This window comes from Primulina eburnea, unplaced genomic scaffold, assembly GCF_022965805.1.
Source record: "Primulina eburnea isolate SZY01 unplaced genomic scaffold, ASM2296580v1 ctg122_ERROPOS2000000, whole genome shotgun sequence".
In the NCBI taxonomy this organism is placed as follows: Eukaryota; Viridiplantae; Streptophyta; class Magnoliopsida; order Lamiales; family Gesneriaceae; genus Primulina; species Primulina eburnea.
Genome location: NW_027330762.1, coordinates 1 through 15,319, shown reverse-complemented (window position 1 = coordinate 15,319; position 15,319 = coordinate 1). Strand labels below are relative to the sequence as shown.

Here is a 15,319-nt window from a genome sequence, read left to right as displayed (position 1 = left end):
TCAACATATACGTGTTCATTGTCTTAATTTGAATTATGTTCGTCAGCTGTGACTTTCGTATTATCATGTCAGTCGATGGATCTATCTACGTGTAACCGAGGTACCCGGCGGCGAGGATATCAGCGACAGCATTACCCGTCCACTGAGCCCTGGCCTTACATGTCATCGTGTCATGGTATTAGTCACAACCAACTCCCATCCTTCAAAAATGTGTCATCATATTCATCACTTAATAAAAGTATGCATATACGTAATTCTTAATTAAAACCAAGCATGCACCGTATTTTTCATAATTACATAAAAATCATATACATGATGCGTAAACATTTAAAAAAATGATAAATTTGTGATCAGGGCGCTGCCAGAACGAAAAACTCGGCTCGCTTGCAAAATGACCATTTTGTCCCTGGAAATCCAAAATGATCGTTTTACCCAAACTCCTTAAAACACATCAAAACACATTTAAAAGTATTTCTTAGACGGAAACTCGAGCCTGTTTCAAAACTTAACGGATTCGTTTTAAAACTTGAACCGGAGTCCCGGGTTTAACCCGAAACTTAACCGAATTTTCCCAAACTTTGACCATACCTAAAACACACTCTAACAGCCCCTAACTTATCAAAACCAGACCCATAAACCTTCGAACAGCCCATGAAATGCTGCTGGAGTTTTCGTCTCTAACACATCCTCGAACTCTAGTCCCACTAACTCAAGTTTTACCAACCTAGACTTAAACCCTCGAGGACCAGCCTTGGACCATCCTCCCTCACCACCCATAGGACCCTATAGGACCTACTCACTCACGGCCACAGCCCCATGCTAGCCCCCACGAGGCACACGCTCGTTATTTCCCCGAAACCGCATCACCTGAGCCTCATCTACCTACACGCCATCGGCCGGCTTCAAGGTTGGTTCTAGCGGTGGTTGAGCCTCCCTGAGCCTCTTCTCAGACCCACCAGGGTTTGGTCCATGGCTCAATCCAGCCCTTGCACCTCCGGCTCCCCCTTTACCCGACCCACAAGCAAAACGAGCCAAACCCCTCGACGCAACCCCTTGGCCCTTAGCTTGACTTGCCTACCTTCGACTCCAGCCTAATTTCCCTTAAACCTTTATATGTTTCAGTCCCCTAACAACACCAACCGGCAGTCCCTTGCACAACACATGAAACACGTGAGTATGGAACATGTAGATGCGATTTTCGTGACAAAACTTGAACAAAAACGTAACCACATGTTAGATCAAATATATTTCAGCAATACTATGGCGTGAATGAGGAGAAAAAAAAAATACAAGCGTGCCTTGTAGTGTAGGTGCTCAAAAACTCAAAGAAACGCGTTTCAGAGATGCACCAGAGGAGCGGGGAGAAGTCTTGTTTGACAAGTAATGGAGGACCGAAATTTGCAGCAATGATGCTGCTGATTTTTACGTGAAAAGTTGCTGGTGTAAAGGGGAGGGGCGGACAATTTAGTCTAATTAGGTATAGGGTTGGTTTAAGGTGTAACAAATAGAAAACAAACCACTAATGGACTCTTAATTATATTTTAAAAGGTTTAAAAAGGGTCTTGATCCTAATAAGTTTAAAAATAAATCCAACAAGCCCAAACACACTCCCGAAAAATATTTCGTTTAGGTATGTTTTTGAAAATATTGCCCGAGGCCTCAAAAAGTCTTCTGTTTCAATAAAATTTGCGTACCGGTTAAAAATATAACCCGACGCGTAAAATATACCCACTGAGACCCATTTTTTGAAAACACCCTTAAAAACACCTCATAATAATTAATTAAAATTAATCATGTAATAGAAATATTTTTCCTGATAAATCCCCGCTCTACGTTCCTCGTTCGAACGTGAAATGCATCTAGAAACCCCAATGCGTGAACTTTTAAAAATATCGTGAAATGAATCCTAACCATGCATTAATTATGCATTAAATGCATAAAATAAATAAACATCTTATTTAAATAAAACTCTAGGTTGCATGCATTCAGGTTGCGTAAATTTAAATTTCCTGGATCTTACAGCTATAATAAACTGGAGACGAAGAATTGAGATATGTTGCGACCGAATAACATTCGACATGTATTTGTCTCATGATATATGATTGATGGATTGATTTGACTGAAATTATACGTGTCTATATGCCTTATTTGCTGAGTTGATGTGGCATACATGACATTCATTATTGGTAGATCGGTGTATAAAATAAATATTTTGTTAACACACATCATTTTATGCATACATCGATATATGACACACACGTTCAGCTATGATCCTTGGATACCTTGATATCATTGGATTTTTATTCTGGGGTATTTAGCATGCTACTATGTTTGACATTATGTGAGTTGTAAAACCATAGTCATTTGTGGTCTCTATGATCGATTGGTATATATTTGGGATTTGATGGCCCTTTTCTTACGCTATCATACACAAAATATCTTATACTTGACCGAGGCCGGTGTGCCTGCTCGAGCATTGATTTGATATTGATTCGATTGATTCTGATACATGCTCAGTGGATGGAATTTGACATGATATCTCCACGACCTGCATGCATTGTATATCATACATCATTGGGTAGATAAATGTTTTATTCAAGAGGCGTTGTTGTTGTCTTTGTGTGTGGACAATGACATGTGCTTCAGGTTATCAGGAGACCAGATAGGGTACATCTGGAGGGAGACACATCTGAGTTGAGGTTGAATAGTTCATCCCAGTGTCACACCCATAGACCGAGGCATCAGTGACATCTGACATTGTTTAAAAATTACTTGAAAACAATAAGCCTCGTAGTAAATAGCCAAAACAAACCTGTCTTTTTCATAAATAAATATTGTCTTTACAATGACAATTAAATAAAATTATATCAACAGTTTCGCAGAAGCGAAATAAAAGAAAATGTAAAATCTTGATCCTTGATCTTTCGGTACGATCATCAGCCCCAGAACGCCTCTTGTTCCTCCTCATTCAATTGCTCCTCATTCTTATCTAGTGAAAGATATAAGGGGTGAGTGTTTTGGGAAACACTCAACAAGTGAGGGCCGATCGATTTCCACAAATACATATTGAGATAATTTTAAAAGGCATCTTTTAACATACTTTCAAAACCTATTACATTGACTTATCATAACAGAATCAAAGAAAAATCGAAATATGAGGCAGAGTTTTTCAGTCAATTCGGATAGAACAAATCAAAACAAACACATCATTGTTGCTCATCTCATTTTCCATGGTCAAATTTTCCCCAATATGCTATTCTTCTAAGGGGTGAGGCTATAACACAGTTTTATATCCATTGATGGGGGCCAGACGGAACACAGTTTTATACCCACTAATGGGGGCCAGACAGAATTACAATCGTCGTTCCATATCCAACTCGAATTGTGTAGGAAATTAAGTTTGGTGGCTCAACGACGCAAACCAAATTTTGAGACCCAGCATCCCGTCAAAACTTATCAATAACCAACTGGGCACAATAGCGTTCCATATTAATTAAAGATAACTTTTAGATTTGTGAAACAGTTAATCCTGAATTCTAACAATCGAGATAGCTGTAATTGATAAATTCATTTATGTTGATTTATTTAAATTAAATATATTATGATAGCACAACACAATCATTTACGACAATTACGGATCACTGAATTCATGGTTAGCAGTAGAAAATCTTATATCGAATTAAATTGTCAGATTAACTGATATACAATATTCATAGAATTAAATCCTAAATCAACAAATATTTGGACTAACAAGAATATCAAATTAAAGTGCAAAAAGCCTCACAGTGATAAATTTAAAATAATAAAAATATCCCTTGAATCATAAACAAAACTTAGCCTAAAGGTGTGGAGAGGAGATGATAATTTTTTTTTGTTTTCTTCTTGTTCTTCACGTTAGTTATGATGGTGGGAGGAATTTTCTTGCGCCTCCTTTATTCTTCACGTTTGGTAAGTTGGGTCAACAATAGAAAAGCATATTAATCCAAAGCCTAATCCCTAAAAATCATACCAAAGATATAATTGAGTTTTTTTTGGAATAAAACTCTATCTTAACTTTATTTCTCTCAATAAGAAAAATATCTCTCTAATTATTTTCCACAAATCAAATACCATAATTAGGAGTCTAAAATTTGTTATTATCTTTCAATTTTCGGAGTTCAGATTTAGTTAAGCCGGCAGTTGAAGGATAGTCACAAGGCGTGATCATGCCTTGTGGAAAGACCACTTCTGAATTTTTTCCGCTTCAAGTCTTCCACGAAGATCATATAGACAACTTTAATTGTGATAAAAAAAATCACATTTTTTAACCCAAATTTATCCCAAGAACAGAAAATTTTCTCCTACAATAAAATCATGCAAAAATATGTCAAATAAGCCCGTTGGAAATAGTAACAATGAGAAATACTACAAAAAAAATATAAATTATTACGAGCCTATCGACGCCCAAGGATGCAGCCCAGACTCTAATATTTTTCTGGCCATGTAACTGGCATTAACAATAGCTCCTCCATATGCTCTCCTCCATCGTCTTCTTCTACAAGAATTGCATTCCAAATGAATGAGACTTCGTAAAAGCAGCAAAAGAAAAAGTATCGCAAATGGCTAAGGTTGTTGCTTTCGTCTCCACAATCTGCATATCCTTCTTGTTTCCATAATCACACAGTCGTAATCAAGTGTTCAACATCGAAAGGTGTTTGGGGCACCGTTTCTCGCGCCCAAAGCGAAATCGAAGTTTAAAATTTTTCGTTTCGACATTCGATAATTTTAAGCTTCGATTTCGCTTTGGGCGCGAGAAACACGAATTTTATATTTTTATAAAGAAAACAATTTGTTTTATTCTTTCATTCGAACATGAAAAATTATCACAACACAATCTTATAATAATTTTAAAATTCGAATGGTGGTTTGAGTGAACAAAACTAAGAAAATAAATGGTGGAAAATTATAATTTATGGACGGATTTTTTAGATTTAAATCCATAATATATTTAACCAAATCTTTGAATATCGATGTTCTATAAATACTTAGTATTATATTTTTCAGAAAATCAACAAAAAAATATAAGGATGTACAACAAGTCAGAATAATTAATCAACAAAATAATAAAAGTCAAGAGTGAGTCTTATGTGAGACCGTCTCACGGATCTTAATCTGTGAGACGGGTCAACCCTACCCATATTCATAATAAAAAGTAATACTCTGAGCTTAAAAAGTAATACTTTTTCATGGATGAACCAAATAAGAGATCCGTCTCACAAATACAACCCGTGAGACCGTCTCACACAAGTTTTTGCCAAAAGTCAATTACAATGACGAAGATATACCGAATGCAACTTCTTATTTTCGTGTACTTGAACATATATAAGCAAAGTTCATTAAAAAGAGATTCAATTTCAATTTAGATCTATATATACTGGAAAAAATCATATATGGACATTTAGGATGTGCCCAAGAGTTGCATAATATAATAAATTAATAATTTGATAGACAAAGGATCGATTTGTTTCGTGGGACAAATTTTACATATTATACTGATAATAAGTGTCTCGAGTTGAGATTTTCCATTCCCCAATACTTAATATATTAAATAAGGCAAAAACTTGTGTGAAACGGTCTCACGGGTTGTATTTGTGAGACGGATCTCTTATTTGGGTCATCTATAAAAAAATATTACTTATTATGTTAAGAGTATTACTTTTTATTGTGAATATCGGTAGGGTTGAGCCGTCTCACAGATTAAGATCCGTGAGACGGTCTCACATGAGATCTACTCATTAAATAAAAGGTAATTTGTAAAATAGATAATGCGTATATCAAAATTAGTTATTATATCAAATCTTGATTGATTTATCAGTGGGCAACTTGGCATTGCACATGATCTCCAAGTGTGCATGCATTAAATATCATATTAAATGTGCCGTTTTTATCAGTATTTTTAATTGCAAATTACTATATTTGTTTCCCATCAACATATTTGACTACTATATATAACAAATCACGTGAAAGAAAAAATTTTTGGGTTATCGTTTTTCTCGTGTCTAAATCGCAATGGAGGTTTTATAATTTTATTGACAACCAAAATATTTGAACACTCGTGTGATTTAAATAAAATTAAAATATATAGGATATTTAGTAATATACCTTTGGTGAGTTTTCACTTGGCTTCAACTATGTCCGTATAAACAGACGTATCTCTTGTTGTAAATCCCTACGTATGTTATTCAAGTCTCTTTTCTTAAATCTCCCAATCCGGTCTACGACTGGAAGATTAGTTCATATTTTAAATAGCACTAGAATATTTAGAAGTTTTCGTGAGATCAAAAACTCGAGAGGCGGCTCAAACCCTAAACTTTCTTTAGGGGTGGCCGAAATCTTGGAAGAGAGAGGTGAGGGAATTTCGAAACCCTTGGAATGAATGGAGGCTAGGGTTTCAAGTCTCCTACTTAAACCATGTCTTCATGACACAATTTCTATAATATAAGATTTAGGTTTCATAATTAACTTTAATGAGTTTGATTAATTATTGCAATAGTCACAACTAGTTTAATTAATTAATCAAAATCCATTAAGAACTTTAATTATTTAATATGTTAGACTTGTACTCCTACAAACATATCTCCCACTATATATTTACTAATATTTCATAAACTCAACTTTTGAGTTTAATAAATTAAATTATCATATTTTATAAATTCAACTCCGTGAATTTATTATCTCCAAATTTTAAATATCATAAATTCAACTTCTTGAATTTACTATCTCATAATTTCAAAAAATTTAACTGTCATAAATTCAACTGCATGAATTTACTATATCATAATTTTATATAAATTCGACTCCTTGAATTTATTCTTTCAATGGGAACAAAAGATCAAGTGTTTGTATGATCATCAATGATTCAGGGATACAGCTAGATGTAGGTTCACAATTCTTTGTGATTTATGACATTTTTCTTTATTCGGGCTTACCTCAATTTGCCCCATTTCATGCACTAACATTTGGTTATAAGAAATTCAGAAATCATTTTTCTGATTAAACTCATTGAATTATGATAAGAGCGTCTTGTAGCATCGCCCCATGATTCCCTATGTATCACTGATAGTGCATGCAAGAACCAGTCGGTTATGATTAACATACAATACGGTCCCTTCATCTCATATATCTCGATCGTATATGCAACCATTAGTTCATCGAGGGTTGCATATTATATTCGAGAGTCATGTGATACAATCATGAAATATTTATAATGTGATCGCATGCACAACTAAAAGCTCTTTCTCTAATGTACATCTCACACTCTGACCAGAGATTTAATGCATTATTATTTCGTTAGATCACATACAATATCCACACTCGTAGGTGAGCTGTGAATTCCCGTCTACAATTCACTGGCTCCTACACATTTTGCTATTGCACCCAACCTCGCCACCTTGTGACCCTCGCGGAGTCGGTAAACGAGTTAAAGCACAATCCTAATATGCAGAGCCTCAGTGTAGTCCCAGTCAAAAGGATTAATTATGTACAATCACAATAACAGACTTTTCCTCTCGATCAATGATAACCACTTGAAAAGTCCGAGGGAAGGATGTTCGGTACAATCATCATATGATTACTCATATGCATGATTGGACATCTTTATGACCATACCACGAAACACGGTACACAATATCACATATGATAGTATCAACTTCAAGCGGCCTTTATCCTTATTTTTAGGCAGCTGAATCGACTAAGAACGAATTTAGAATATACAGTGTTTACAAATGAGTTTCAAGATCAAATTACGATTTATTAATATTAAAGTATAATCAATGACTTTATCTATGCTGATGGCACGAGTATCAGATAAAACAAACTGAAACCATAAAAAGTTAAGTTATATTAAAATAAATATTGTTAATTACACTTGAGTCAACAAATTTTCTAACCGACCGTTGACATACAGAACATATAGTCTAACAAAATCAAAATCTCAGTGGAATAAGATAAACTATATTTTAGATCTGTAGCCTTAATTTTAGATAAAATATCGAGTTCAAGATTCCCGTAGAGCTCCAATTATATTTGGAAAAAAAATGAAGTTTAATTTATGAATTTATATTTTTGTCGAATTTCATGAAAAATGTATTTCTGTCTTAATATGTTGCACACGCAAAGCTTACAATTTTATAGTCAGTTCAGATAATAAATACTACAGTACTGGTATCTGGATATCAATATATTCAGGTCTTTTAAGCTTGACATACATTTATGAAGAGACGTAAACTGCATCAAACTAATAGTAAGGAGCCGCGGAATCCTGGGTGGTGTAAACAGAAAAAACCGGGAAGGAACACTTAGCCTGTGTTTTGGAGTCCAGCAGCGATACCCTTCATGGTTAAGATGAGGGTGTCCTCTAATCCGGGGGCGTAATCACTCGTGGGGTTCAACGTAATCAGTTCTGCAGCTGGCTTCGAATCGATATACTCCTTGCAAATATGAGGCCTCAGCTCCACACGGTAGTTCGGCTCACGAATTCGCTTCAAAGTATATGCTTGACATACATTCAAGGTCGTGATGTATGAATCACGTAAGCGGAGCCGTTGCTTCAAGTATGGATCTCCTTCCAAGATTTCCTTGTGTGCAGCTATCTGTAAACGAGACAAAATTATTACAATATCAAAATCGACTAGCAAGCATCTTCTTGAATATATCGCCTAGCACTAGACGCTTACGTCTCGCACATGTAAAATAAAGACAAACATGGCTGTCCTTTCAATAATATAGTACAGACGGCCACAAGAAATTTACCTTGAGCAGAAGACTCTTGGTTTCCTCGTAGTTGGATCTCAAATTCTCACCGAATGGCAACAAATCTTTAGCTACAAGGAGTTTGTCATACAATGCAGCAATACCGGGGTTTCCCTTGGCGAAAACCATCTCAACTAAATCAATGGTGACTCTAAAGAAAGGCCATTTATTATACATTTCCTGAAGTATTTTTAGGTTTCTAACGTCTTTTTCGATGGCGTATTTGAATGCTGCTCCAAAACCAAGCCAAACAGGGAGATGGAATCTTGTCTGTGTCCAGGCAAAGATCCAAGGAATGGCTCTCAGTGATTCAATGCCTCCACTAGGCTTCCGTTTTGATGGACGACTACCTATGTTCATTCGACCATACTCCAGTTCCGGCGTGGCCTAAAATAATTAAATTTAAGTTAAAGAAATATATTGAAGAGAAATAGGAAATATATCACCACGTAATATGGTTGCTTTGCTTACAAGGCGAAAATATTCAACAAAGCGGGGTTCGTTGAAGACTATTGATCGGTACTCCTCAGTTGCAACAACAGCAATTTCATCCAAAAGGGCACGCCATTCAGGTTTTGGGGCGATTGGAGGATGCATTCCATGTTCGAGTGTAGCAGCAGTAAAACGTTGGAGTGTTCTGAAACACAAATGTTCCTCTCCAAAAGATTGTTCAATAACTTCACCCTGAACGGTAACACGAAGTGATCCATGGATAGTATCCGGTGGTTGAGACAGTATAGCAAGGTGAGTAGGACCACCTCCTCGTCCAACCGTTCCACCTCGACCGTGGAACATCGTGAGTTTCACACCGTATTGCTTAGCAACTTTGATAAGCTCCTCTTGAGCCTTGTACAGTTGCCAAGCAGCTGATAGACGGCCAGCATCCTTGCCAGAGTCTGAGTACCCAATCATGACTTCTTGTTTCCCATTGATATGATTTCTATACCAATCGATGGAGAAAAGACGGGCAACAGCAGATGGCGCAGCCTCCAAATCATCTAATTTCTCAAAAAGAGGAACGACTCTCAATGACGGATTCACACGGCATTCACGTTGTAGAAGCTCGACTGCCAACACATCAGATGGTGAAGTGGCCATTGAAATGATGTAGGCACCGAAGCAGTCTGGTGGGAGTTCAGCCAAGACATGAAAAGTGTTCAACACATCAGAAATTTCTTCTGTTTTTGGAAGGTCAGGTCCAAACAAGGGACGTTTACCGCGGAGCTCAGACAAGAGCCATTCTTGCCTCTTTTCCTCGGACCATTCTCGGTAAGAACCTATTTCTAAATGTTGGGTGATGGCATCCATTACATCAGTGTGCCTCTCGGATTCTTGTCGTATATCGAGCTTCACTAGCGAAAGCCCAAAGGTGGAAACTTGCCTTAAGAAATCAAGAAGGCTCCCATCAGCTATTGGCCGGTCTCCGCAGGAGCAAAGAGATCTGTAACAAAGTTCTAGGGGTTCCAAGAACTGCATAAATTTACTTTTGATTCAGTTTCATTTATCTATAGTAAAAATACATATTCAATCAAGTCACTAATGGAACAAGTATAATGAAGTATAGAATAAGTTAATGGTTTGAAAATGGAATAGAGAGCATACCTGCTCAATATTGGTGTAAGTAGCCTCTTCTGGGATCTCAGAAGTTTCTTGAGCTAATAAATGGCGAGCACGTTCACGTGTCTGATAGAGCTTGTCCCTCACATCTCCAAGAATCACTCGATAGGGCTCAGTTTGGTGGGATTGTTTTCCAAAATTCTAAATCACGAAAGTTCAATACTCTGAGTCAGGAGGAAAATTTAGAGAAGGATTTTAGAATAATTATTACACAATATTGTGGTCACCTATGAAATGCTTTGCATCTCTCTTTGAATACCGATGGAGTTCATCAGCTCGGACACGAAGTTCATCGCTACAACGCCACATGGATAACTGGAAAAGACAACTGAATTTGGAATGAAATGCTAAACTAATTGAAAGAAGTATCCATACACGGATAAACATAAAATTATTATTTTTTGTAGTTATGATTAAATACCTCAAACATGAGGTCCTCTATTTGTGAACAGTATAAATTGGCGGCCATCATTCTGGCCAATAAGCAAACATCCCTAGTGACCTCAGGAGTTACCCTTGGATTACCTGCAATTGATTTTTACAAAAGATGTTCTAAGTAGTAGCCAAAATATAGCGAAAGAACATGCAATATAACACGACATTGACGTGCTTCACGACATATCTCTTGATTAATATTGCAATTATCAGCCCTTTGTATGGTTAACAATATGGAGAGACAAACATGATAGAAAATCTTCAATATACTAAATCATAATAAAATTGATCATATCAAAGATATATTATAATCTTAATAATATCAAATCTAATTTTAAAAGTAAATCAGTTCGTGTAAATCCATATCATCCTACAACATTTACATACTTCAAACAATAAAAATTGTAAATGCTAGCACTCAAACTATAAAAACATTTGTAAATGCTAGCACAGAAACTATTTAACAACGTGCAAGCACATTTTTTTATAGGAAAAATGAAAAATACCATCACGGTCTCCACCCATCCAAGAAGAAAATTGAATTAGAGGGGCGTTGTACGGAACCCGTTCGTCAATCCCTATATTTTTAAGGGCGGTATCAACTCTACGTAGAAACTTTGGAACACCTTTCCAAATCGTTTCATGAAAATAGCTCATTCCTGCCCTCATTTCGTCTTGCGGAGTAGGAGGAGTCCTGCGGATTTCATCGGTTCGGAAAGCAGCTTGAATCTGAAAAAACATATAGAAGACAAAATGCAAGCAGCTGTTTATTCATTTCATCATATAAACTAGCATATATTGGAGCTCAAACATAAGATACACACATACAAATACAATAATTCGTGTTTTTGAGGAAATGTTCTCTGAGTCCAGTAAAAATGAAAATGCAGGAATCAATATCCAATGCAAAATTATTTCACTATTCCACAAATCATCATCAACTTGCAACTAGTTTGAAGGACATATGGGAATTTGCCTTTCTTTTTTATGGTGGCATGCCTGGTGAATTCAAGTGAATGAAACAAAAGCAAGCAATTCACATTTAACAAATCATATGGAACAGATACGCGAGACAGTACATTAACTTATACATATGTACATCAAAATCTGAAAATACAGACAACTTCTGGAACTCGGTAATAATACTTCTTTCAAAGAAATACCACGAAATCGAAAATATAAAACAAAGAAGCTTCAAGAAAAACAATACATATACATGAGTAGTCAACTTTAGAATGTACAATATTTACTTTGTCCTACACAAATAATACTCGTATTTTGTCAATATTATAGCATTGATAATTAGAATTGTAGACTCCTCTAGAATGTACAATATTTACTTTGTCCTACACAAATAATACTCGTATTTTGTCAATATTATAGCATTGATAATTAGAATTGTAGATACCACTCAATTCAATATTTTGTAGTTTGTAGGCCATGACATAATGCGATCAGTCCTTTATTTAAAGGACAAATGAGGATAAAACGGAAAATATGTGTGATCCTGGAGCTATTGTAATCATGTGTCAAATATCTAACAAGTGGAGCAAACATACGTCCAAGCATTTTGCTCGCATGGGTAACAGGAAGGAACAAGAAACTGAAGATATATTCTTGTCAACAGGGAACAATGATTTTCGTGCTATTGAATTTTTAATTATGTACTAATTTATAGCAGACTCTATAATTGTTGGTTTGCTTCCATTTAAGTTCTTTATTAAAACAAAATTGAGCCACGATCTAATGGCTCTGACATTATGAAAATATTGATTGAATAAGGTTGAACAAAACCAATTCTCATTATCGTACTTTCATTTTCCGAGTTTACATATATTTGTGCAAAAGGTATGCATGCCGAATCTGATTTTAGAACAGAAGGAAAGAAATTTCAATCAATCGATTCCATAAATCCTTCCGAGGAAAGGAAACAAAAACACACATGCAGTATGATAAAAAAAAACACACACACACACACACACATGTAAATACAAATGTTTACAGTGGTTATTCATATTTAGAGTTCCACAAAAGCTGAACTCCTACGGATCAGTCGTTATTCATATTTAGAGTTCCACAAAAGCTGAACTCCTACGGATACTTTACACACTAATACAATTAGGTTGTCCCGGGTAACACACTCCACCAATAGCTTATTTTCTTTTTTCTGGTTCTTATTCTGTTTTTCAATAATTATGGGTTTTGTGGCACTTGCAGCCTTCCATAAGAAATCGGTAAATTATATGTGAAAAATAGATTTAAAAAGTCGAATGGAAAATGAAACAAGCGGAGTAAACTAGGAACTGAAGTTTACCTCCCTCTGTAATGCTTCGTCAAGCTCCTGTTTATCATCAGGAGTGATGTCTTTAGCATATAACTGCGCCAAACAATTCCGAATCCTGAACAAATTGAATTTAAAACACAAGAATAAAGTACATAAGTTACTTAAGCAGATGAAAGTAACTTATTAAAATACATCCATACCGAACCAAACACGTTCTTGAATACAAAATACCCACTAGAGATAATCAGAGAACCAACCTTCCATGTTTCTGAAGCAACGATCTTCGGACAGATTGAGTAGGATGAGCAGTGAAGACCAGGTCCACAGTCTGGTTCTTCAATGCATAAAAAATTTCCTGTGGGGACTTTTTTAAATCAACCACAAGTCTCTTGAGCGTCTCTTCGATGTCTGATTCAGTAGCCGCGGAGTTCTCATCTGTATAATCTCCCCTTTTCTTTTTGATTCGCCTGCGATAAGCAAGCTGAACCTCCTCAGCCAAATTGGCCAAGTTAAGCATGTGAGAAAAAGCTTTTGCTATAACAATAGAATCCCCAGGGTCCAAACTTGTCAATACGTTTCCGAGCTCCTCCAACTTGTTGGGATCATGCTTACCTTCATACTCAGCAGAAAGCTCGTAACATTCTTGCACCTAAATATCCAGAATTCCATTCACTTTATCTATTAATGTGTCATTCACAAAATCAAAATTTGAAAGCATTTTTTACAGAGTTTTTGATATACAGACCTTTAAATTCTAGTACAAAACCGAATCAGGCTTCTTAACAAAATAACATAAAATGAAGAGAATTTTATTAAATGAATACATAAACTTCAATGCTATGCAACTAATATATTTTTAATCCATGATCTTTAAAAAATATTAAATGATCCAGAGAATACCAACTTTTAGAACGTGAAATATGCAGTTAACTTATGTTATTCAATAAAACATAGAACATTAGAAACAACCATACTCAAGAATACTACCAGTACTTCCACTGAAAATACTTAACGCCGCAGAATTTAATTTACATATAAATAGAATAAAATTTTAATTCGTCTTCAATGTAGTAAAAGTAACATTTCAAACAAACTAAATTTATTCAAATAATTTATTCTTTCATTTCTATTTTTAATATTATACACCATTTTTAATTTACATGATAAATACAAAGTTTAAATATTTTTAATTTTAGAAAATTTACTTCATATATACATAAATAAATAATAAATAAGAACTTAGCCAATCGTCATAAAAATTAAACCATCGAATATAGATATAAAATAACACTGCATTAAAAAAAAAGGGAAAATCATCAAATTTGTTTCAAAAGTTTTCAGAGTTGGGTCTTATTCCTATAAACTTTCTTTTTGTTGATTTTAAATCCTATTTAGTTGGAGCGCTGACGTGATGCTAGAAAATACCGATATGAAATCGGAAAATTGCTTACGTGTCCGGTACCTTGTCAATAATCCAACGAATCAGGATTGAAAAATCAACAAAAAGCAAAAATTAAGACTAAGATCCAACTTCGACAAATTAGGACATCTTCAACCGATTCCAACCTGGAGCTATTTCTTGCACCAGGTTTAAGAGGGCTACAATGCTGCAGCATTTCAGAAAAGCACTGCCAATGCAATGGTTTGATATTGAAAGAAATATTTTTTCAATATATTCTCAAAAAAAAATATTGAAAATAATTTACTAATTAATTCGATCATTCTAGAAATTTATTACAAAACCTAGAACACTGAATATTTTATAAATTTAATAAATAACTAAACTAATTAAATGCTACACTTTTATTATTTAAATAAATCAAGTTTTTAACTGATTGAATCAAGTTTTTAACTGATTGAAAATTTGTGTGAGACGGTCTCACAAGTCTTTTTTATGAGACGGATCTCTTATTTGGGTTATCAATGAAAAAATATTACTTTATACTAAGAGTATTATTTTTATTACGAATATAGATAGAACTGACACTTCTCACAGATAAAGACGTCTCACATGATACCTACTCTTTGTATAATTAACTTTCAATTAGTAGAATGAAATATTATTGCCATAAATGTATCTATATTATTTTTACTAATTATTCACTAATATGAATTAAATTAATTATTTATTAAAAAAATTAAATGCAAATATGGAGTAGAAGCAAAACAGCCAAAAATCAATTATCACAAATA

At 34.9% G+C, this 15,319-nt stretch overlaps 1 pseudogene; it reads right to left on the bottom strand.

Annotated features, from left to right (window-relative positions):
* Positions 1–8,141: 8,141 nt before the first annotated feature.
* LOC140820580 (phosphoenolpyruvate carboxylase-like) lies at positions 8,142–13,775 on the bottom strand (annotated as a pseudogene).
* Between the last annotated feature and the right edge of the window lie 1,544 nt (positions 13,776–15,319).